The sequence below is a fragment of the Cherax quadricarinatus genome, chromosome 12, assembly GCF_038502225.1.
Source record: "Cherax quadricarinatus isolate ZL_2023a chromosome 12, ASM3850222v1, whole genome shotgun sequence".
Classification (NCBI taxonomy): Eukaryota; Metazoa; Arthropoda; class Malacostraca; order Decapoda; family Parastacidae; genus Cherax; species Cherax quadricarinatus.
This window is the reverse complement of record NC_091303.1, coordinates 23,727,385-23,753,089: the sequence shown is the minus strand read 5'-3', so window position 1 is coordinate 23,753,089 and position 25,705 is coordinate 23,727,385. Positions and strand designations below refer to the sequence as shown.

The 25,705-nt window shown below is 46.2% G+C and overlaps 1 protein-coding gene across 1 annotated transcript in view; it reads right to left on the bottom strand.

Moving 5' to 3' along the window:
* The window catches only part of LOC128686611 (forkhead box protein F1-like), a 572,771-nt gene that overhangs the window by 182,109 nt on the left and 364,957 nt on the right, over positions 1-25,705 (bottom strand). The gene's annotated exons all lie outside the window — the stretch shown is intronic.

Here is a 25,705-nt window from a genome sequence, read left to right as displayed (position 1 = left end):
TACATCATACTTTGCACTTGGAAAATCCTAGAGCGATTGATCACAAATCTACACACAGAAATCAGTCCCTACGTAAACAACAGCCTCGGCAAACAGTGCAAATACTCTCTTAAAAATCAGAGGTGCCGTGAGCTCATTGGGAGCTAACGCGGTAAGTGTAAGAGGCCTGAGACTATCCAACAGCCTCCAATCACACACAAGGAAAAGAGCGAAAAAAGATTGAAGGTAGACATCTAGCTGGTTACAAGAGAGAGTTCTGTGGTCCTTCTGACTGCGTGCAGAGAGTAGTAACAGCTTAGTTAATTAACCCTGATTCGCTAGGGGACCTGGAATGGGACCAAGGGGTCTGGTTTGGGACCGGGAGTTAACGTCTCCGGAATAGGGGCGTTGATGCCCAGAGCACCCTCCTGGAAGATGCCAGGCACCCTCCTGGTAGATGCCAGGCACCCTCCTGGAAGATGCCAGGCACCCTCCGGGTAGATGCCAGGCACCCTTCAGGTAGATGCCAGGCACCTTCCTGGTAGATGCTAGGCACCCTCCTGGTAGATGCCAGGCACCTTCCTGGTAGATACCAGGCACCGTCCTGGTAGATGCCAGGCACCTTCCTGGTAGATGCCAGGCACCCTCCTGGTAGATGCCAGGCCAGATACCAGCACCCTCCAGGCACCGTGGTAGATGCCAGGCACCCTCCTGGTAGATACCAGGCACCTTCCTGGTAGATACCAGGCACCGTCCTGGTAGATGCCAGGCACCCTCCTGGTAGATGCCAGGCACCCTCCTGGTAGATGCCAGGCACCTTCCTGGAAGATGCCAGGCACCTTCCTGGTAGATGCCAGGCACCCACCTGGTAGATACCAGGCACCTTCCTGGAAGATGCCAGGCACCCTCCTGGTAGATGCCAGGCACCCTCCTGGTAGATGCCAGGCACCCTCCTGGTAGATGCCAGGCACCCTCCTGGTAGATGCCAGGAACCCTCCTGGAAGATGCCAGGCACCCTCCTGGTAGATGCCAGGCACCCTCCTGGTAGATGCCAGGCACCTTCCTGGAAGATGCCAGGCACCCTCCTGGTAGATGCCAGGCACCCTCCTGGTAGATGCCAGGCACCCTCCTGGTAGATGCCAGGCACCCTCCTGGTAGATGCCAGGAACCCTCCTGGAAGATGCCAGGCACCCTCCTGGTAGATGCCAGGCACCCTCCTGGTAGATGCCAGGCACCTTCCTGGAAGATGCCAGGCACCCTCCTGGTAGATGCCAGGCACCCTCCTGGTAGATGCCAGGCACCCTCCTGGTAGATGCCAGGCACCCTCCTGGTAGATGCCAGGCACCCTCCTGGTAGATGCCAGGCACCCTCCTGGTAGATGCCAGGCACCCTCCTGGTAGATACCAGGCACCTTCCTGGAAGATGCCAGGCACCCTCCTGGTAGATGCCAGGCACCCTCCTGGTAGATACCAGGCACCTTCCTGGAAGATGCCAGGCACCTTCCTGGAAGATACCAGGCACCGTCCTGGTAGATGCCAGGCACCCTCCTGGTAGATGCCAGGCACCCTCCTGGTAGATGCCAGGCACCCTCCTGGTAGATGCCAGGCACCTTCCTGGAAGATGCCAGGCACCCTCCTGGTAGATGCCAGGCACCCTCCTGGTAGATGCCAGGCACCCTCCTGGTAGATGCCAGGCACCGTCCTGGTAGATGCCAGGCACCCTCCTGGTAGATGCCAGGCACCCTCCTGGTAGATGCCAGGCACCCTCCTGGTAGATACCAGGCACCTTCCTGGAAGATGCCAGGCACCCTCCTGGTAGATGCCAGGCACCCTCCTGGTAGATGCCAGGCACCCTCCTGGAAGATGCCAGGCACCCTCCTGGTAGATGCCAGGCACCCTCCTGGTAGATGCCAGGCACAAGGTTCGCTACCGCCTCTCTGCTACTTCTGATAAACTAAGATTATGATGAACTAACATTATGATTACTATATTGGCACCACAGTGCCAGTGTCAGTTTGGCATCACAGTGCCAGTGTCCGTTTGGCACCACAGTGCCAGTGTCAGAAGAAGTGTAAGTCTGGCACCAGAGTGCCAGTGTCAGAGAGAGTGCAAGTTTGGCAACAGAGTGCCAGTGTGAAAGGGCGTGTAAGTTTGGCACCATAGTGTCAGAGAGAGAGACAGAATGAAGACGTGGCACCACAGTATCAGAGAGAGTGAAGGTGTGGCACCACAGTGTCAGAGGGAGTGAAGGCGTGGCACCACAGTGTCAGAGGGAGTGAAGGCGTGGCACCACAGTGTCAGAGGGAGTGAAGGCGTGGCACCACAGCGTCAGTGGGAGTGAAGGCGTGGCACTACAGTGTCAGAGGGAGTGAAGTCGTGGCACCACAGCGTCAGAGGTAGTGAAGGCGTGGCACCACAGCGTCAGAGGAAGTGAAGGCGTGGCACCACAGCGTCAGAGGAAGTGAAGGCGTGTCACCACAGCGTCAGAGGGAGTGAAGGCGTGGCACCACAGCATCAGAGGGAGTGAAGGCGTGGCACCACAGTGTCAGAGATAGTGGTGCCACTCCAACACTGCCACTAGAAATTAACTCTCATTTTCTCTCTATTTTTTTGACGTTTAAGAGCGAGCTGAGACTCAACTCTGACGTGGAGTGAGAGATGAACGTTCTGACACATGTGTTGTTTATGGAAGCCAAAACACACATGTTGTGTACACGGATATTGCAAAAAACATTTGACAAATGGGATCACGAAATAATTGTACATAGAATGAGGGCGATGTATATAACGGGAAAAGTAGGTAAGTGAATATTTGAGTTTCTGGCAAATAAAACACGAAGAGCAATAGTAAATAAAATAAAATACTGCACTAACATAGTAAAAAGTTTGGTACCGCAAGGCATGATTCTGGCGCCTCGACGGTTTCTCGTGCTCATAGCAGACGTAGGTAGAAAAAAAAGGGGCAGTTTTTTTAGCATTTACGAATGATACCAAAATAACCGTGAAAATTTTGTTGGTAGAGGACACGGGGAAACTGCAGGAAGATATAAGCGAAGTTTCTGAGTGCGCAGTGAAGAACAACATGACGTTCAGTAGTTACAAGTTCCGACTCCTGAGACGTGGAAAGAATGAAGAACTCAAAATGGACTCTATAGTATACACAACACAAGAGGACCATCAAATAAGACTAAATGAGCATGTAAACGATCAGGTGTAATAATGTCAGTTGACATTTCTTTCAAAGAACACAATTAGGTAAATGTCACGACAGCCAGGAATATGGCAGCTTGGATAATAAGAACTTTCGAAACATGAGAAATAATGTCAATAGTCACACTTTTCAAATCGCTTATTCTCTGTTGTTTAAAACATTGTTCAGTTCAACGTTGACGGTTCCTTTCAGGGCAGGAGAGATATCAGAGCTGAAACAGATACAGAGATCAGTTACAGCCCGCATAGAGCCAATGTGAAATAAAACCTGTGGGAAGCGGGGGCGTCGTGGGCACAATAAGAGAACATTGTATCAACATCAGTGGTCCTCAAAATTTAAACATTCTACCAGAAGAAATCAGAAATACTGCCGGAACAAGTGTAGAAGTCTTCAAGAGGAAAACAGACAAATAGGCAAATACCTCCGCCAAGTGCCAGATCAACCGGGCTATGATGGATATGACTCACGAAATCGTAACGACACGATTGCAAATAAACCATACCACGGGCAGGGCCTGGAGTTTTACAACTCACTCTCCACGAGTTCAGTTCTCTCCCGTGGTATGATTTGTGATGGATATGTGGGCAGCGAACCTCCAACATAACTCTCTTACTGTAGTTTCATAACAGTAATAACAAGCATGAATGCCATTCTTAACATGAATCCTACTGGTCACTTGTCACAGCACATGTTCTTAACATGAATCCTACTGGTCACTTGTCACAGCACATGTTCTTAACATGAATCCTACTGGTCACTTGTCACAGCACATGTTCTTAACATGAATCCTACTGGTCACTTGTCACAGCACATGTTCTTAACATGAATCCTACTGGTCACTTGTCACAGCACATGTCTGACCAAAGCTGAAGTATGCTCTAGCTTCACAAAACTCAGATTATTTTATTACTACTACTGCTACTAGTACTACTAATACTTACTACTACTACTACCACTACTTACGACTACTACTATTACTACTACTTACTATCACTACTACTACTACTACTACTACTACTACTACAACTACTACTATTATTACTACTACTACTACTACTACTACTACTTACTACTACTACTACTACTACTACTACTACTACTACTACTACTACTACTACTACTACAACAACAACTACTACAACAACAACTACTACTACTGCTACTGCTTATTACTACTACTATTTACTACTACTACTACTACTAATACTTACTACTAGTACTACTACTGCTTCTACTACTACTACTTACTACTACCACTGCTACTTACTGCTACTACTACTACTACTACTACTACTACTACTTACTACTACTACTAATACTACTGCTACTACTACTAACTACTACTACTGCTACTACTTACTACTATTATTGCTATTACTTTCTACTACTACTACTTACTACTACTACCACTCACTACTACTACTACTTACAACTACTATTTACTACTGCTACTACTTACTACTACTACTACTACTACTACTACTGCTTACTACTATTACTACTTGCGACTACCACTACTACTACTTACTACTACTATTACTACTACTACTAGTACTACTACTTGCTACTACCACTAGTACTATTACTACTGCTACTAGTACTACTACTATTACTACTTACTACTTACTACTACTATTTGGTTTATATCTTCTTGGAGATTTGCCGTGTTCTCAATGGATGACACTCTCATGCAGTGTGACTTTGTAAATGGTCCAAGTCGTACCGAAACGTCGTCGTAAGCTCGTCTCTTCTATGTGCGGGTTGTTTGTGTATCGTTCCAGTCATGGTATTGTGCCTTTTCTTGTTATTTGTCATGCAGATCCTAGTATCGTCTGCAAAGGATGATACGGTGCTGTGGTTTACATCTCTGTCTATGTCTGATATGAGGATAAGGAACAGGATAGGTGCGAGTACTGTGCTTTGTGGAACAGAGCTCTTCACTATGGCAGCTTCCGATTTAATTCTGTTTACCACTACTCTTTGTGTTCGATTGGTTAGAAAGTTGAAAGATAGATCTGCCCACTTTATCAGTTATCCCTTTAGCACGCATTTTGTGTGCTATTACATCATGATCGCACATGTCAAAGGCTTTTGCAAAATCTCTGTATACTACATCTGAATTCTGTTTTCCAGTGCATTCAAGACCATATTATAGTGGTCCAGTAGTTGCGAGAGGCAAGAGCGAACTACTTTGAACCCATGTTGTCCTGGATTATGCAACTGTTGGGAATCCAAATGGTTTGCAGTCCTGCTTCTTATAACGCTTTCAAAGATTTTTATGATGTGGGACGTTTGAGCTGTGGAGTGGGCCTATATCCGTTGTTTTTAGTGACTGTAGAATCTCACCTGAATGTATACTCCTTCTCCACAGCATACTTAAGAGCGTACGAGAGGGGTTTCTTGCAGTTTTTAATGAACACTGAATTCCACGAGTCTGGTCAAGCATCTTTGTAAGATAAAAAAAAATATTTCCAGACAGGTCAAGTCTTTGTGAGGTCAAGAGTGTGTATGTTAGAGGCCTGGCCACCTGCTGGAGGCTGTTGCCCTCCACCTTTCATAAGAGTTTCCTGTCATCAACTGAACCCCCTCACGAGCTGTGAGCATCTCAGTCAAGTGCTATCAGCCAACCGGTCTATCTTGCCTGCCTCTTGATCGTAATACTCCATCAGAACATCTGCAAATCTGGCAGTACTGAACATGGGAAAGTGGCTTACAATCCCAGAAGCCAGAGTTCAGTCCTGGATGAGCCAAGGGGTATGAGCAAGTCTTATACATGATGACCTGGTTCATCTGGAGGCAAAACAGTTCCTGGATGTTAACCTATAATTGTGAGTAGTATATTACTAATATACTACTAGTTGGGTGGTAGTGAACCTGGAAGGTTTAATGAAAAATGAGAAATACATGCGTAAAATTTATTTATCTTTTATAAATGTGTGTGTGTGGGAGGGGGAAGAGTGCTTCATTCAGCGCAGTTGATAGTGCAGGCTTGATCCTCCGTCCACTGATCGCCAGAGACACTTTACCTATACTTAATCTAGTTGCCTATAACGAATAACATAAAAACTTCGAGGTTCTATGAGAAAATTCTTTCCAAAATCAAGATTCTAAAATAGGTGGAGTTGTGTCTGCCACGAGTCTAATATTTCGTCTGGAATTGTTGAAGTGATAAACATTAGCACACTAGGAAGGTGGCGTATAAATATCGATGTTTATGCACATTAGTCCCGTCAAGGGACTTGATGCCGGTGATGGGATCCTGATCCAAGGAAATGGGCGTGTTTTTGTCTCCTTACACATGACCTTAATACTTCCCATTACATTCCCTAATACATACATACATACATACATATATATATATATATATATATATATATATATATATATATATATATATATATATATATATATATATATATATATATATATATATATAATAATAATGAAGTCAATGTGCACCCACAAAGTCCATCAGAGAGAGAGAACCTGAAACCCCATAAAATAAAATAGCTTCGTATCCCTTTACTCTCAACCCCCTCTCATTATGTCTTATATTTTATACCTTTCCTCTGTAGTTCTCTTTTTCCACACTAGAGAAGGAAGACAAAAGAATTCTTCTTTCCCCTAAAAATGTTCCAGCCAGGCCATTTTTTCTAGATAAATTCCTGGGCGATAAAAGGAAAACAGTAAGGTAAACAAGAAACTCTTGAGCCGCCATTCTCGAGCAGTCGACGCTCTTCAGAGTGCTGCTGCCTCGCTCAAGTGCTGCCATATATTACTTATTGCTGGAGAAGTGGAGCAGCAGGAAGAAGAAGAGGAGGAGGAGGAGAAGAAGAAGGGAATGAAGTATCGAGAGGGAGATAGGAGTAGATAAGAAGTGAAGGAAAAAAAACAAGGCGTGAGTGATAGACGTGATGTGGATGGTTACTGCTGAGGAGAATTTTTTTTTTTTAGTACTGTACGTTACTATATATATATATATATATATATATATATATATATATATATATATATATATATATATATATATATATATATATATACATATATATATATATATATATATATATAATATACATATAGTGCCGAATATGTAAAACTGGTCAGTTAGCAAGAACTCATTTAAAAATAAGTCCTTTCTAAAATTTTCTCTTATACGTTGAAAGATATATTTTTTTCATTAATTTTAATGTAAACATTTTTAATTTTGCTCCAAAAGAATCTTAGAAAACTTACCTAACCTTATTATAACAAGAACAATTTATTTTAGCCTAACCCAACTAAATATATTTTAGATTTGTTTACAATAATTTAATACTAAAAACGCAGTGAAATATATTTTTTTAGTTAGATTCAGAATGATTTTGGCGAAATTATTGCATACACAAATTTTCGCTTGTCCTATATGGCAAGATGAGCGTTGCTATTTAAGCCAAGATAGCAAGTTCTGCCTATTCGGCACGACACACACACATATATATATATATATATATATATATATATATATATATATATATATATATATATATATATATATATATATATATATGTGTATGTGTGTGTGTGTGTGTGTGTGTGTGTGTGTGTATTAAACACAAAACAACCAAAGGGGGAGTTAAATGATAGCTTTAGGCTTCTCGTGTTGCAATCAACACGTCAGGAACTTGCAATGTTGCAGAAATGAGTAAGAGAGCTCGGCAAGAACGTTCTCTGAGCGAATCTGCTGAGATATCTTATTAATTTCTGCAACATTACAAGCTCATGATAATGTGTTGATTGCAACATGAAAGGCCTAGAGCTATCATTCAACTCCCCCTGTGGTTGTTTTGCATCTTGTATCGCTCTTCCTGGAGGATCTCTCTACCCTGCAGCCCACAAGCCACAAGTGTTACACTACCTTTAGTTTTTCCAGTTTTTGTTACAGTTCGTCCTGTCTTATATGTTCTCAAGGCCCAGGATGAACCTAATCATCTTATTGACGATGATTTGTAATGTATATTTATTAATTTTTGTATAAGGGCAGAGCGTCACAGGAACAGGAAGACGCAGGAGGAAGGTTCTGTGTGTGAGCCAAACACAGACGTATTGTCTGACTTGCCTGACGAAATGACGAAGTGGGAATCTATGCAATGAATAGGAAGTGAGTGAAGGAAAATAAGAGGAATGTGGAAGTATTCTTCAGTAGAGAGGACAAGTAAGGCAGGAAGAGGACAGACAGAAGGAGGAGAGAGAGGAGAAACTATGTAGAAGGGAGAGAAGTCGATGTGAGATGAAAATGGGAAAAGAAGAACGAAGATAAGGTTTAGGAAAAATAGGGTGAGAATGAATAATAGGGAAGGAAGAAAGGCGAAAATTGTACACAAGAGAAAAGAATAAAGAGCAAATCCGAAGGAAAGATAAGATTTCGTTCGGATTTTTAACTCCGGAGGGTTAGCCACCCAGGATAACCCAAGAAAGTCAGTGCGTCATCGAGGACTGCCTAACTTATTTCCATTGGGGTCCTCAATCTTGTCCCCCAGGATGCGACCCACACCAGTCGACTAACACCCAGGTACCTATTTGCTGCTAGGTGAACAGGACAATAGGTGTAAGGAAACGTATCGAAATGTTTCCACCCGCCGGGAATCGAACCCGGGCCCTCCGTGTGTGAAGTGGGAGCTTTAGCCACCAGGCCACCAGGAGGAGGGGAAATGAGAAGTAACGAAAGAGACAAGAAATGGTGTGCAGAGAGTAAAATTAAAAATTAGAGAGGAAGAGATGAAGAGAGAGTAGAAAGAGAGAAAGGAAGACATGAGATAGAAAAAAAGAAGCAAGGAGAGGTGAGAGAAAGTTATAGTTGAGAGAGAGAGAGAGAGAGAGAGAGAGGAGAGGTGCTTGTGGTATCAGAGGTGAGTGAGGGTTTGCGCTTGGCCACCCTCCTCCCTCCTCTCCACTCCTCTCCCACTCCTCTTATCACTCCTCTTTACTTACGTATCATCTTCTGATGTATTCCTTTTTTTCCCTTAAATAACACTATGTATTATTTCTCGCACAAAATGCGTGCTAAAGGGTTAATTGGCAAAGTAGGCAAATGGATCTTCAACTTTCTAACCAACTGAACACAAAAGTCAAGTTACCTGGACTTTGGGTTGACAGACGAAGTCGCCTGGAGAGCTGTGTAATATAGTTAATTTGTACAGTTGACTGGATGTGTATACCTTGCCTTTTTTTTTTTTTACGTTGTAGAATTGTATTATATTTAATTTTACTAAGCATATTTCTCTCGTAGCTCCTCTCTCTTGTGAATATTGAAGTCCATGAAAAAACCTGACTGCTATCAGTGTCCTGTTTGCTCTTCAAAGTACAATAATTGATTTATGTCTCATGTGAAATGTTTAATCACATCTATGTGTAAAATCTGAGTTTCGTGTTTGGTATTGTGTGTTGTTTTTCACCCTTCATTTATTATTACACTGGATGGAAATTATTTTAATAATTGTAAACCAATGGTTAATTTAGCATCTGTCTCCCAACACCTACAATACCTAAGTTAATTTACTGAGTTAATTTACTGCATCACTGCATAATGGAAAAATGACTTAAAGGACTGAATACCTTCAACCTTACAATATATTACGACTGAACTTAATCAAAACTCTACGTTGAAATTTTTCTTAAAACAGAATTTGAATGTTATATCCTGCCGATTGTATTATTACTCAGATTTATTACTATACTTTTTCTTGTTAAGGTCGACAAAACAGACTATCATCAGGCCGAAAGTTCTGTTTTTTTCTGGTGAGAAGATATAAATAACATGTTTGATGGTATATATCATCAGGTGTCTCTCTCGTCTTTGCTCCAGGGAATACATTCCCAAGTTGTCTGAGGTGGTTACGGCAGTGTCATCGTTGTATTGTCTGTGAGTATTTAGTAAACGATCTCTGGGTTATTTCCTGCTCTGATGTCTCTCCTGCCTTGAGTGTAGTCATCAATACTGACCACTACTTTACGAGAGAGAGAGAGAGAGAGAGAGAGAGAGAGAGAGAGAGAGAGAGAGAGAGAGAGAGAGAGAGAGAGAGAGAGAGAGAGAGAGACCGACAGACAGACAGACAGACAGACAGACAGACAGACAGACAGACAGAGACAGAAGCAGAAACAGAGACAGACAGATAGACAGACAGACAGACAGACAGAGACAGACAGACAGACAGACAGACAGACAGACAGACAGACAGACAGACAGACAGAGACAGACAGACAGACAGAGAGACAGACAGACAGACGGACAGACAGAGAGAAAGACAGACAGACAAACAAATAGACAGAGATAGAATAACGTGATATAAAACAGTGTTACCAATGGCATTTTTCTCATATTCACCGTGTGATTTTTTTTATGGCTTTCAGATCATTTGCTGTATTGTGAGTGAGAAACACTAGAGGAACCAGAAGTGCCTTGGGGCACTGAACTTCTTACTTCCCTAAGACTAGATTTTACTTTGCTTACTATTACTCTTTCCGTTTTGTTGCTTAGAAAAGTGAATACCCATTTTATTTCCTATGAGTGTTATAGTTGCTGTCCTTCCTGCATGTGCACGTAACCCACGATTGTTCTGGTAAAAGCTTTTGTTAATGTTTATAAACACCTCGACTGATCTGTGATATTCTTCCCAGACCTCCATAACGTTGTCATAATGATACAGTAATTGTGACCAGCTTGATCTTCTTTCTGTTGTAAACCCATGTTGTAAACCCATGTTGTAAACCCATGTTGTAAACCCATGTTGTGAACCCATGTTGTAAACCCATGTTGTAAACCCATGTTGTGAACCCATGTTGTAAACCCATGTTGTAAACCCATGTTGTAAACCCATGTTGTAAACCCATGTTGTAAACACATGTTGTGAACCCATGTTGTAAACCCATGTTGTAAACCCATGTTGTAAACCCATGTTGAATTGGTGTTTGCTGGACATCCTTGTCTAAAATTTGCATTTCGGCGTCTCACCATCCTTTTAGAGATTTTTATGATGTGTGTTGTTAGTGCCACTGACCTGATAAAGAGTTTTTGGTTCGAGGAATTGGAACTACCTAGCTACCCCCTTCTTTTCCTCGGATCGACCCTGAGTACCTCCTAATCCCCAGGCTTTTGTGATTGCTGCTGGGAAGGGATTGACGGGGATGGTGGTAGTGGTGGTTTTGATGGTGGTGGTAGTGGTGATGGTGATGGTAGTAGTGGTGGTGGTGGCAGTAGTGGTGGTGATGATGGTAGTGGTGGTGATGGTAGAAGTGGTAGTGATGGTGGTAGTGGTGGCAGTATTGGTAGTGGTGGTAATGATAGTGAGGGTGGTAGTGTTGGTGGTCATGGTGGTAGTAGTGGTAGCGGTGGTAGTGGTGGTAGTGGTGGTAGTGGTAAAAGAAGGTTGGGGTGTTGGTGTCTAGGTTATCACAGGTTATCTCTACCACTTTTCATTCTCCCATTACTTCCCTCTTCTTCATTTTCCCTTTTATTCTCTTAATCCTTCTGCTTCCTTCGTCTCTCCTCTCATCTTCTATACTCCCTTTCCTTCCTTCCTCCACTCTCCTCTAATTCCTTACGAAGGAGTGAAGACCAGAGAGTAAAACAGGAATAACAAATCTGGACATAATAAAGTATGATAAACAAGACACAAAAAGATAAAGATTACAAATAAAAATAAATGACAGAAAATACGAGCATTAAAAAATATAAAACAGGAAGATAAAAAGAATTATATGAAGAATAATGCAAATTATTATTACTGTTGTTGAGAGTCGGAGACTTTTTTTTTACGTCTAAATAACGTGTACTTGAGTGCCTTTTAATGTCTCTTACGTGATAAAAGGCAAAGTCATAACCATAGCGCAGACTTTTCTGCAACAGTTTATATTCTTCTCTGGATGGTATAAATTACATCTACCTTCAAAGCGACATTTTTTTCCTTTATAAGATTTTAAGGTATTTCTCTGGACGATGACAATAATGTTGTTTACAGCGTTTGTTTGTGGTGACACGTCAGTGTTTACAGTTGCTGTGTTTGTGGTGACACGTCAGTGTTTACAGTTGCTGTGTTTGTGGTGACACGTCAGTGTTTACAGTTGCTGTGTTTGTGGTGACACGTCAGTGTTTACGGCTGCTGCATTTGTGGTGACACGTCAGTGTTTACAGTTGCTGTGTTTGTGGTGACACGTCAGTGTTTACAGCTGCTGTGTTTGTGGTGACACGTCAGTGTTTGCAGCTGCTGTGTTTGTGGTGACACGTCAGTGTTTGCAGCTGCTGTGTCTGTGGTGACACGTCAGTGTTTACAGCTGCTGCATTTGTGGTAACACTTCAGTGTTTACAGCTGCTGTGGTTATCACCTACACCAATACGGAGCCTCCCGTAGACCAGTATGGAGCCTCCCGTTCACCAGTATGGAGCCTCACGTACACCTGTACGGATCCTCCCCACAACTGGTCCAGCCAGGAAGGAAACTCTAGAAGGTTCAGAGGTTTACAACAGGAAACATCAGGATGAGTTTCCTTAAGACACCTGTTGTTCACCTAGCAGTAAAATAGGTACCTGGGTGTTAGTCGACTGGTGTAGGTCGCTGGGGAAAAAAATTTACTTAATTTTCTGGAAATACTTCGCATAATAAGGGGCTTTATAAATAGTAATATGTCATTGATGTGGCTTAGGCCTGTATACCTTGTACGTGTACTTGTAGTCTCAGTAGTAGTACCAGTTCCTAGTAACCAGTAGAGAAGTAAGCCACGCAAGTTCCTCTGAAGTATTGTCTCATATATCGCTTGTGCTTGGATGCTGGTAAGAGTGGTCTTCACCATTCCCTGTCTCATATTGTGATTTAGTTGTGCATGGTGAGAAGTGCGTGGCAGTGAGAGCGCCCTCCACCACCACCCGCCACTATTCACCTCATCTACCTGTGGCTGTTTGCACCCTTGTACCGGGTCCTAGTACTGTTTTGGCTCACATAATTGGTCAAGAGATTGTAGCTGAGCGTCAACGATAAAGCCAGTTATGTGAGTTCACCGAGAAAGCGCATTTCTTCCGACGACAGTGTGAGTGTAGGCGGCATCACCCGCAGGACAAGCTTCACCTCATCACTCGTCACCATCACCGTCTACTACTCCAGACTCCAGTGATAATTTTCTGTTTAGAGACATTTTTTCTTGCATTTAAAGACATTTGCATGTGTGAGACATTTACAGTGAATTTCTTGTGTACTTTAAGCCTTGTGTTTTCAGTGTAGACTCAGTGTTTCTTTGACTCATTATTTTTTTTGCAATATTTTTCAGTGTTATCACTCATCTCATAATTTTTATCTGTGTTTTTTTATGCTACTCTCTGTCTGTAGTAAGTATTATTCTGTAGTGTACCAGTCAGTCACTCCGTGTGAAGTAATTCATTAATTTTTTTTTATCGTGTATTCTTTCAGCATTGTATTCTCCAGTATTTGTCATTGTAGTTCATGCAGTGATATCCACCCCAGTATACCAAATTATCCATTTATTTCTGTGTGTCTTTTTTTCATATGCCGTAGTACCAGTTCCTAGTAACCAGTTACCAGTAATATTTTTACTTGTAAATTTCAATGTATTTTTTTTTATCTTGTCCAGCAGTCCTTTACATTGAGTTGTCCTTCCTCTTGCAGTGTATCTTAGACATTTTTTTTATTACTTCTGCAGAATTAGTTGCATCTCTTTTATTTCAATTTTAGCATTTTGTATCATTTTTATTGTTCATTATTTTTGCCTTATTTGTTCTTGTGCAACTTCTTTGCCATTATTTCTCACATACCGTCAAGTGATACTTTAGTGAATGGTGACACTCAGACCTCTCAGGCTACTGCTGCTCCTGTCATCAGTCCTCACAGTTCCTTATCGACTGACAGACCGACCCAGACACTGAGATACTACAGTTTTACTCTTGATTCCCTTGATGCGTTACCTTTATTCAATGGCCATGTACATAGTCTTGAAGCATGGTTTACTGCCATTCGTTCTCGTGTTGATGCTCTAGTTGAAGGTCCTCCTTCTGAGGAAAGTCTTATCAGACTTGCGAAAGAAGCTCTTCATCGATCCCCTGTTGCTGTTCACGTTGTTGATCTCCTTGATATGTGAGACTTCAGGAATCTTACTAAGTGGTCACAATATGAGGAACTGATTCGTTCTTTCCTTGTACCAGTAAAAACAGCTGATCCATATGTCGTTCTTAGGGAACTAGTGAATGCTACACCCATGAATGAATCGTTGAGTGCATTTGCTGTTAGATTAGACAAACTTTTATCATCATTTATCAATGCTGTCCAGTCCTCAGCTTTTGTCCCTGATGAGGATAAACCATCCACAGCATCGTTTGCTAAAATAGCAGCTTTTGGAGCAATTAAAGAACTAATGCCGCCTGCTTCCGTGTGCTTATGAGGCTAATCCCCCAACTGTGACGATGGAACCACTTACAGCCCTAAATCATGTACGTTCCTTTTGCCCCCAGGGTACTTTCCCATGTATCAAAAGTAATTTCACACCTATGCCTCAGTCTGCACCACCTCTTGTTTGCGCCACAGCGACAAATCGTGGTCGTCAACCATCTCAGCGATCACCAAGGACCAGTGTACAGAGTCATTATAAACCTCGTAGTATTCATAGTACATTCAGTAACCATAGTCAGCGGACTTGTTATAACTGTGGTTTCCGTGGCCATATTGCAATTAATTGTCCTGATAGTTACCCTAAGAGGCGTCGTACTGATGATGAGTACCAGTCAGATCTTCCCTACTGTACTTATCATAGAATACATGGACATGACACATCTGAGTGCAATGCTCTTTACAACCTTCAGTACTCTAGGTCTTTCCATGGCCGTTCCAACTGCAGAACCCGTAGAGGAAACAGATATCGTGGTTCTCAAAATAACCAGAACTAGGCTCATTCTTCCAATTCTCAAAATAACCAGAACCAGGCTCATTCTTTCAATTCGGGGGAATTCGAGCGCCCCAGTCAAACCGTCCCATGGTGACAGTAGGTGATAATGAGTACACCATCCCCGTTCACAATTCCTTTGAAGCCTTAAGCAGTCTCGAGAATGACAATCCTGCTGATGATGTTGCTTCACATGTCTCTGACATAGATGATTTTGGGGATGAAGTGGAACAAATCTTTGCTGATGACAATCCACCTTTTTGTTTGCACATAACTTCCAATGCAACCATAGGCCCTATAGTGCAAGCATCTGTTCAAATGCACCCATTCATTTGTTCATGGACTCTGGTGCACAAGTCAGTATTATCAGATCTAGTTTGTTTAGGGATAAGCAGTTACAACATGTCCTTCTCGTAGAACCGACTCATGTGTCCTCCCTTAGTGGAGTAGCTGGTTCTCACCTGCGTGTCCGCGGTCGGACTTCCCTAACTTTTTCTATCCAAGGTAGAGACTTCACTGCTTCCTTCCTTGTTGTCGACCAGATTACTTTCCCTGGTGACCTTCTACTGGGATTTGCTTCCATGCGAGACTTACGCATTGTGCTCGACCCTTATCGATGGCATGCCCAAATTGATGACTTGATCGTACCATTTTGGGGTTACCAGCTTGGATCCGAGATCTGCCATACTGCCGCAGAGTATGACATTCGAATTAAGTCCTTATAGGCCAGTGCATTTTCCAGTAGCGTACCCAAGCGGTCAGGCACTGATGATCCTGTCACTCCTGTCTGTGTTCCTGCAACTTCAGACTTGCAAGATAGTGTCCAGTTACCTCAAGTGTCCGAGGACGCTCTGACTACCTTGAGTGCTGAGCCTATCCCTGCAATGTCTGCTAGTTCAAGTAGTAGTTTCTCTACAGGGGACGCCTTGTCGGAAAACAATTACTTGCAACTAGTAATGCCATCTCTTGTTGATGTCACATGCCGTCTGCAGAAAGATGTTTCTGTCGCAGCTAGTGCCCTCAGTAGAGTGTCTGTTGTTGTTCCTAGTGTTCCAGATGGTGATAACGTCCTAGTTGACAGTGATTCCTGGAAAGTAAAAGGTCTATTTGTTGAACCATCCTTACATGTTGTAAGAGATAGTAAGATCCATTTCTTCCTAGCCAACACTTCTGGTCACAGTGTTTGTCTCAGAGCAAATACCAATCTTGTTGACCTTGTTCACTATCCTTACCCTGTTCAGGTAGAGGATGAGTTGTCACCTGACCAGTGGGTCGGTGCTATTTCTACCGGGAAGACCTCATCCACTTCACTGGATCAATCTGTTCCACCAGTTGAGGAGAAAGACTTAGCTCCCACTGACTTCCCAGATGAAGTCAAGCATTTGTTGACTCTGTTGAACAAACATCGTAAAGCCATTGCCTTACCAGGTGAGAAGATGGGTATAACGAACTTATTGTCCCATCGTATTCCACTTGAACCTGGTACTAGACCTATCTATATACCTGCGTACAGAATGCCTCATTCACAAGTTGCTGTCACAGAAGAATTGATCAATCAAATGCTTGATGATGGAGTTATTGCACCTAGCAATTCACCTTGGAATGCGCCCTTGATCCTAGTACATAAGAAGGATGGTACTTGGCGCCCAGTGATTGACTTCAGGATGTTAAAGGTGAAAACTATTCCAGATCGCTTCCCACTTCCTGTACTGGGTGATCTTTTACGTAACATTGGAGATAACAAAGTCTTTTCAACCCTGGACTTGTTACAAGGGTTTTGGCAAGTCCCTCTTCACGAGGACAGCCAAGAGCTAACTGCATTCTCCACTCCTACAGGTCATTATCACTTCCTCCGTATGGCGTTTGGATTAAGATCCTCCCCTATCACGTTCTCAAGGCTCATGACTAATATCTTTAGAGGTCTCATAGGTAATGCACTTATGGTGTACTTAGATGACGTAATCGTCATGTCTAAAGACGTGGATACACACTTGAAAAGACTTGAGGTAGTACTTGGTAAGCTTGAAGAAGCCAATTTAAAGGTCAAACTGTCTAAATGTCAATTTTTCAGATCAGAAATTAAGTTTCTTGGTCACGTAGTCACTCCTAGAGGGGTTACGACTGACCAAAGTAAAGTAACTGCAGTACTAAATTTTCCAACTCCCAAAACTGCTGATGCCGTAAGATCCTTTGTGGGCTTAGCAGGTTTTTATAGATCTTTCATTGCCAATTTTTCTTCCATAGCTGCTCCTCTAACTGAGTTGCTTAAGAAAGATGCTCCTTTTGTTTGGACCTTCCGTCAAGAAAGAGCATTCCAAACTCTAAAAGAAAAGCTAACATCTGCTCCAATTTTGAAATTTCCAGATTTTTCTAAGCCCTTCTATCTGACAACTGATGCTAGTTCAATTGGCATAGGTGCCGTACTAGCTCAGAAGACCGATGGCAAGTACAACGCAGTTGCATTTGCTAGCCGAGTCCTTACGAAGGCTGAACATAATTATACAGTAACTGAGCAAGAAGCTTTAGCAATAGTGTGGTCTTTAAAGCACTTCCAAGACATTATTTATCAGTACTCTGTTCATGTCTTGACAGACCATGCTCCACTGATACCCTTATTCCAGAACAAACAACCTACTGGAAGGTTAGCCAGATGGACCTTGACTATCCAAGAGTTCAATCCCACCTTTGAACACTTACCTGGCAAGTCAAATGTAGTCGCAGATGCCTTATTGTGACATGTTAGTGTAGTAACTGCAGACCCTCCATTTAGTGCTGAGGATGTAAAGAATGCTCAACGAACAGATCCCATGTGGTCTGGTGTGATTCGATTCCTGCTCCAGGAAGATCTTATTCTGACTGTGAAGCCACCAGCACCCATCAGTGACTTTGTCATGAACCAAGAATTACTGTATCGAACAGCCGAGTTGGGTACTCCTAGCAGAAGAGTATACCAGTTAGTAATTCAACAGTCACTAGTGAATGTAGCCTTACAGCTAGTTCACGATGTACCAGGTGTTGCACACCCTGGTATGGATCGTTCAGTAAAACAAGCCAGATTGAAATACTTCTGGCCTCATATGGCAACTGATATTTTTGAGTATGTTAAGAAATGTAGTGTCTGCATGCAACATAAAGGTAATGCTAATGGTCCTAATCCAATCCAAGTGTATCCAACTACTAGCAAACTGTGGGAAAGAGTTGCGCTAGATCTGTTAACTAATTTCCAATGTTCCCTCCAAGGCAACAAACATCTGTGTGTTATGGTAGACCATTTCACCAGATATTGTGAGTTAGTTCCTATTGCAGATAAGACTGCTGAGACAGTAGCTAAAGCATTTAAAGAACGCATTATCTGCAGGCATACCACCCCTAAGTCCCTAGTAACAGATAATGGAGGTGAATTCTGTAATGAGATTCTTGAAAATTTGTGTACCTTGTTCAAGATCTCTAAATCCACCATTGTTCCTCATCATCCTGCCAGCAATGGGTTAGCGGAACGAACCAATAAGAAAGTACTTGATGTCTTGAGAGCCACTATCAATCCCAACAGTGAAACTTGGGATGAATTCTGTTTACAATGTTTCTATAGGTGACACTCCACATTATGCATTATACGGTGTAGATAAACGTTTGCCTTATGAGTTGTTATATTCTAATCCGAAACCAAATTACAACCCTGATGATTTCATAGCAACTCGTACCAGCTTAGCTCAAAGTGTTTTTAGAAGAATCCGTGAAACACTTCATAAATCAACAGCAGAATTTACAAGAGTCGCACACACTCGAGCAAAGCCATCCAAAATCAAAGTAGGTTCGAGTGTTATGCTGACTAACTTTAACAAAACGTCTGCAATGCCTAAGCTTGATCAAAAGTTTGTTGGTCCTTATCGTGTAGTTGAACATATCACTGGTAATAAGTATAAGGTTAGAGAAATTAGTACTGGTCAGTATAAAGAATCGCATTTAGATCATATGAAGTTAGTATGTGATGATAATGATGTTCCAACCCAGACTAATGTGACAGACTCTGACAATCCTCCTGATCCTGTACTTTCTACCTCTGATACTCAGTGAGACGATCAACCTGAATGTCATTATTCCCTACGTACACGACAGGTATTGAGAAATCCTCAAGTATCATTTGTAACTACCAATTCAGATTTGCCTCAAATACAGCATGAGTTAGCCAGTGCAACAGAGTTTGATCCTCCCAGAGATGACACCCATTCTGCATATATCAATCTCACCCTAGCAGAGTTGGGGTTAAATGTAAATAACCTGTATAGATGAATAATTACAGTATCAACTTATCAGTGTTCAAGAATTTTTTTTTTGTGTTCACGTTCTCTCCGAATTCTGAGAATTAACAGTCTAGATTTGAGTGCACCGAATCTGCCTTTCTGTTAAACACTTCTTTCTTTGTATATATTCCTTCCTCAGAATCCGTAGATCACATGAATACAGATCGATCGATCAAATTTTTTTTATAACTTCTATTGTGTAATCTCAACGTTGAGTTTCACTCGATGAGTTGTGCTATATTATACCTTGTATTGCATTACAGTTTTATTACAGTTTCAGTTACGTAAGCTTCCATTCCAATATTCTACTTATGTATGTTATAATGTCCAGTTGTTGTGTACTTTGACATTGTATAGAATCAGCCCAAGCCGTATACCTGCCATCTCTAGTTTGTATTAGTTGTATGTCGGGACGACATATGTTAGCGTCGCCGAGCTCTCAGTAGTAGTACCAGTTCCTAGTAACCAGTTACCAGTAACCAGTGTACCAGTAGATGACTCACTACCAACCGTCTCTGCATGAATCACTGACTGTATTCATATTGCTGCTGACCATAGCAGGATTTCAAACACCCCCTCACCCTGTAGACACTTGTGAGTCAGTCAGGCTAGGGAGCAGAGAGAGGCAGGACGGCTGTTGGTGCTTTCTATACTTCCCATTATATATTATACGTACTACCAGCCTACGTGAGTATTCTTACCCTATCCACGTATCGAAAACCCACATGACAGTAGAAATAAAGATTATTATGATTATTTTTATAGTCCCGAAAGCTGAGAGGTTTGAGCTATGAAACAAGAATAGAGGAATTTAATCTGACGACCTTAGAATATAGAAGGACCTGGGAAACTCCACTAAATTCAAAGGTCTGTAACATTACTGTCCAGAGCTGAGAAGAGTAAGTTATTAGGCGACACTAAAAGAAATAAACCTAACGACTTTAGAAGACAGAAGAACCAGTGAAGATAATTACGAAATAAACGATAATCAGAAGACACATGTGCAACACTTGCTTCAGCATCATATTGTTCCAGACCATCGAGCTGAACTCTTCTCCAAGCTGAGGGACTCACCACCTCTAACATTTCTACTAGATTGATGGACTAGTTACATCATATTTAGCTCGTCACTTCTGCTGCCATCAACCTATACTCTAGATCAATGGTTCAGAGAACCGATACGTTGATAAATTAAACACATGTACAACTCTTGGGTATCTTTACTGAAGAAACGTTTTGCCACACAGTGGCTTCATCAGTCCATACAAAGGGGAGTCTTGAAGACTCTCCTTTGTATGGACTGATGAAGCCACTGTGTGGCGAAACGTTTCATCAATAAAGATACCCAAGAGTTGCACATGTGTCTAATTTATCAACCTATACTCTGTATTTAACTGAAGAAGGTGACCATGTAGGCGAAACATTCCCAGAGTAAAGATACCCAGCTGTTGTACTTGTGTCTTGATCATCAACCTGGCCGTATTATATATCATTTTCAATATGACCAGAAGATTTAACCCAACAGACGATTTGAAACTGCGAGGCATAAAAATACATGTGAACCACGGGAATGTTAGGAAATATTTTTTAAGTCTCAGGAAGGGGATGATGCCATTGTGGGAGGGATGGTGCCATGGTGGGAGGGATGGTGCCATTGTGGGAGGGATGGTGCCATGGTGGGATGGATGGTGCCAGGGTGGGAGAGGTGGTACCATGGTGGGAGGGATGGTGCCAGGGTGGGAGAGGTGGTGCCATGGTGGGAGGGATGGTGCCAGGGTGGGAGGGATGGTGCCAGGGTGGGAGCGATGGTATCGTAGGGGTTCTTAAATGGAGATATCGAGGGTTGAAGGTAGACACACTTGTTGGATGGTAACGATATATTGTCAGACTGTGATGATGGGAGATGGAGCCCAGCCTCTGCCTTGTCCTAGCCTGTGTCAAACGCCGACTGAGGCCGAGGTAGCTAGCTCGCCTCACACCCAAGCTGCATCCCGTGACGTCATACAGTCACAGGCCTAAGGGGTCTTCTCTATAAACACATGGGTGATACTATAATGCTCAGCTAATCTATACAACACATGTAAGGGGATTCAGCAACTATGCTGACAATGGTGCCATGGTGGGAGAGATGGTGCCATGGTGAGAGGGATAGTGCCAGGGTACGAGGGATGGTGCCAGGGTTGGAGAGATGGTGCCAGGGTGGGGGGGATGGTGCCAGGGTGGGAGGGATGGTGCCAGGGTGGGAGAGATGGTGCCAGGGTGGGAGGGATGGTGCCAGGGTGGGAGTGGTGGTGCCAGGATGGGAGGGATGGTGCCAGGATGGGAGGGATGGTGCCAGGGAAGGAGAGATGGTGCCAGGATGGGAGGGATAGTGACAGGGTGGGAGAGATGGTGCCAGGATGGGAGGGATGGTGCCAGGGTGGGAGGGATGGTGCCAGGGTGGGAGGGATGGTGCCAGAGTAGGAGAGATGGTGCCAGGATGGGAGGGATGGTGCCAGGGTGAGAGATGGTGCCATGGTGGGAGGGATGGTGCCAGGGTGGGAGGGATAGTGCCAGGGTGAGGGATGGTGCCATGGTGGGGGGGATGGTGCCAGGGTGGGAGGGATGGTGTCAGGGAGGGAGGGATGGTGCTAGGGTGGGAGGAATGGTGCCAGGGTAGGAGGAATGGTGCCAGGGTGGGAGGGATAGTGCCAGAGTGGGAGGGATGGTGCCAGGGTGGGAGGGATGGTGCCAGGGCGAGAGGGATGGTGCCAGAGTGGGAGGGATGGTGCCAGGGTGGGAGGAATGGTGCTAGGGTGGAAGGGATGGTACCAGGGTGGGAGGGATGGCGCCAGAGTGGGAGGGATGGTGCTAGGGTGGGAGGAATGGTGCTAGGGTAGAAGGGATGGTGCCAGAGTGGGAGGGATGGTACCAGGGTGGGAGGGATGGCGCCAGAGTGGGAGGGATGGTGCCAGAGAGGGAGGGATGGTGCCAGGGTGGGAGGGATGGTGCCAGTGTGGGAGGGATGGTGCCAGAGTGGGAGGGATGGTACCAAGATGGGAGGGATGGTACCAGGGAGGGAGGGATGATGCCAGAGTGGGAGGGATGGTGCTAGGGTGGGAGGGATGGTACCAGGGTGGGAGGGATGGTGCTAGGGCGGGAGGGATGGTGCTAGGGTGGGAGGAATGGTGCCAGGGTAGGAGGGATGGTGCCAGGGTGGGAGGGATAGTGCCAGAGTGGGAGGGATGGTGCCAGGGTGGGACGGATGGTGCCAGGGCGAGAGGGATGGTGACAGAGTGGGAGGGATGGTGCCAGGGTGGGAGGAATGGTGCTAGGGTAGAAGGGATGGTGCCAGAGTGGGAGGGATGGTACCAGGGTGGGAGGGATGGCGCCAGAGTGGGAGGGATGGTGCCAGAGTGGGAGGGATGGTGCCAGGGTGGGACGGATGGTGCCAGTGCGGGAGGGATGGTGTCAGAGTGGGAGGGATGGTCCCAGGGTGGGAGGCATGGTACCAGGGAGGGAGGGATGATGCCAGAGTGGGAGGGATGGTGCTAGGGTGGGAGGGATGGTACCAGGGTGGGAGGGATGGTGCTAGGGCGGGAGGGATGGTGCTAGGGTGGGAGGAATGGTGCCAGGGTAGGAGGGATGGGGCCAGTGTGGGAGGGATGGTGCCAGAGTGGGAGGGATGGTGCCAGGGTGGGAAGGATGGTGCCAGGGCGAGAGGGATGGTGTCAGAGTGGGAGGGATGGTGCCAGGGTGGGAGGAATGGTGCTAGGGTGGAAGGGATGGTGCCAGAGTGGGAGGGATGGTACCAGGGTGGGAGGAATGGTGCCAGAGTGGGAGGAATGGTGCCAGAGTGGGAGGGATGGTGCCAGGGTGGGAGGGATGGTGCCAGAGTGGGAGGGATGGTGCCAGAGTGGGAGGGATGGTACCAAGATGGGAGGGATGGTACCAGGGAGGGAGGGATGATGCCAGAGTGGGAGGGATGGTGCTAGGGTGGGAGGGATGGTACCAGGGTGGGAGGGATGGTGCCAGAGTGGGAGGGATGGTGCTTGGGTGGGAGGGATGGTACCAGGGTGGGAGGGATGGTGCCAGAGTGGGAGGGATGGTGCCAAGGGATGTGGGGTGGGAGGGATGGTAACAGGGTGGGAGGGATGGTACTAGGGTGGGAGGGATGGTGCTAGGGTGGGATGGATTGTGCCAGGGTGGGAGTGATGGTGCCAGAGTGGGAGGGATGGCGCCTGGGTGGGAGAGATAGTACCAGGATGGGAGGGATGGTGCCAGAGTGGGAGGGATGGTGCTAGGGTGGGAGGGATGGTACCAGGGTGGGAGGGTTGGTGCCAGAGTGGGAGGGATGGTGCTTGGGGGGGAGTGATGGTACCCGGGTGGGAGGGATGGTGCCAGAGTGGGAGGGATGGTGCCAGGGTCGGAGGGATGGTGCCAGGGTGGGAGGGATGGTAACAGGGTGGGAGGGATGGTGCTAGGGTGGGAGGGATGGTGCTAGGGTGGGATGGATAGTGCCAGGGTGAGAGTGATGGTGCCAGAGTGGGAGGGATGGCGCCAGGGTGGGAGAGATAGTATCAGGATGGGAGGGATGGTGCCAGAGTGGGAGGGATGGTGATTGGGTGGGAGGGATGGTACCAGGGTGGGAGGGATGGTGCCAGAGTGGGAGGGATGGTGCCAGGGTCGGAGGGATGGTGCCAGGGTGGGAGGGATGGTAACAGGGTGGGAGGGATGGTGCTAGGGTGGGAGGGATGGTGCTAGGGTGGGATGGATAGTGCCAGGGTGGGAGGGATGGTGCCAGGTGGGAGGGATGGGGGGTGGGAGATAGTACCAGGATGGGAGGGATGGTGCCAGGATGGGAGGGATGGTACCAGGGTGGGAGGGATGGTACCAGGGTGGGAGGGATGGTGCCAGGGTGGGAGGGATGGTGCCAGTGTGGGAGGGATGGTGCTAGGGTGGGAGGGATGGTACCAGGGTGGTAGGGATGGTACCAGGGTGGGAGGGATGGTAACAGGGTGGGAGTGATGGTGCCAGGGTGGGAGAGATGGTGCCAGGGTGGGAGGGATGGTGCCAGGGTGGGAGGGATAGTGCCAGGGTGAGAGGGATGGTGCCAGGGTGGGAGGGATGGTGCCAGGGTGGGAGGGATAGTGCCAGGGTGGGAGGGATGGTGCCAGGGTGGGAGGGATGGTGCCAGGGTGGGAGGGATAGTGCCAGGGTGGGAGGGATGGTGCCAGGGTGGGAGAGATGGTGCCAGGGTGGGAGGGATGGTGCCAGGGTGGGAGGGATAGTGCCAGGGTGGGAGGGTTAGTGCCAGGGTGAGAGGGATGGTACCAGGGTGGGAGGGATAGTGCCAGGGTGGGAGGGATAGTGCCAGGGTGGGAGGGATAGTGCCAGGGTGGGAGGGATGGTGCCAGGGTGGGAGGGATGGTGCCAGGGTGGGAGGGATAGTGCCAGGGTGGGAGGGATGGTGCCAGGGTGGGAGTGATGGTGCCAGGGTGGGAGGGATGGTGGCAGGGTGGGAGGGATAGTGCCAGGGTGGGAGGGATAGTGCCAGGGTGGGAGGGATAGTGCCAGGGTGGGAGGGATGGTGCCAGGGTGGGAGGGATGGTGCCAGGGTGGGAGGGATTGTGCCAGGGTGGGAGGGATAGTGCCAGGGTGGAGGGATGGTGCCAGGGTGGGAGGGATGGTGCCAGGGTGGGAGGGATGGTGCCAGGGTGGGAGGGATAGTGCCAGGGTGGGAGGGATGGTGCCAGGGTGGGAGGGAGAGTGCCAGGGTGGGAGGGATAGTGCCAGGGTGGGAGGGATAGTGCCAGGGTGGGAGGGATGGTGCCAGGGTGGGAGGGATGGTGCCAGGGTGGGAGGGATGGTGCCAGGGTGGGAGGGATGGTGCCAGGGTGGGAGGGATGGGGCCAGGGTGGGAGGGATAGTGCCAGGGTGAGAGGGATGGTGCCAGGGTGGGAGGGATGGTGCCAGGGTGGGAGGGATGGTGCCAGGGTGGGAGGGATGGTGCCAGGGTGTGAGGGATGGTGCCAGGGTGGGAGGGATAGTGCCAGGGTGAGAGGGATGGTGCGAGGGTGGGAGGGATGGTGCCAGGGTGGGAGGGATGGTGCTAGGGTGGGAGGGATGGTGCCAGGGTGGGAGGGATTGTGCCAGGGTGAGAGGGATGGTGCCAGGGTGGGAGGGATGGTGCCAGGGTGGTGAGGGATGGTGCCAGGGTGGGAGGGATGGTGCCAGGGTGGGAGGGATGGTGCCAGGGTGGGAGGGATAGTGCCAGGGTGGGAGGGATGGTGCCAGGGTGGGAGGGATGGTGCCAG